This window comes from Penaeus monodon, chromosome 24 (assembly GCF_015228065.2).
Source record: "Penaeus monodon isolate SGIC_2016 chromosome 24, NSTDA_Pmon_1, whole genome shotgun sequence".
Lineage (NCBI taxonomy): Eukaryota > Metazoa > Arthropoda > Malacostraca > Decapoda > Penaeidae > Penaeus > Penaeus monodon.
Genome location: NC_051409.1, coordinates 6436952 through 6437439, shown reverse-complemented (window position 1 = coordinate 6437439; position 488 = coordinate 6436952). Strand labels below are relative to the sequence as shown.

At 31.8% G+C, this 488-nt stretch overlaps 1 protein-coding gene across 1 annotated transcript in view; it reads right to left on the bottom strand.

Annotated features, from left to right (window-relative positions):
* Nucleotides 1-488, bottom strand: part of LOC119588513 — a gene marked incomplete at its 3' end in the record, with an annotated part of 4769 nt that overhangs the window by 3484 nt on the left and 797 nt on the right.

Below are 488 nucleotides of genomic sequence, written 5' to 3'. Positions count from 1 at the left end.
TAGTCATAATGATCATAATTATCATGATGATAACTATGATGCTTTCGTTATCATACCATACAGTGTTAACAAATATGAAAAATAAATATACAATGTGTTTTAGAGTGCCTTTCAATACAGGATTTTTTTTCTTAAAATCATAATAACTGTTTTCAATCTAACTGCACTGAAACTTGGAGGTCTAACATGATAATAATTATAGCGGCCTCCATCAACAGAGTGAATGAAATGGTTCTTCATTTTATAAAAAAAATGTCACAAAGGTCTAAAATTTCCATCTTGCAACTGCATATGTGGTGGATGTATGTTGGCCTTTGCTACAGCACTCATAGGTGTAGGGACATGTCTACTAAACGTCAACTTATTACAGAGAAACGATCTCAAAACAGACTGTCTATAATTTGTTAATTAAGCTTACATTGAAAGGATAATATGCAAGCAGAGAAAACCTAATGAAATGGTTACACATAACACATCACTTGGTGTAA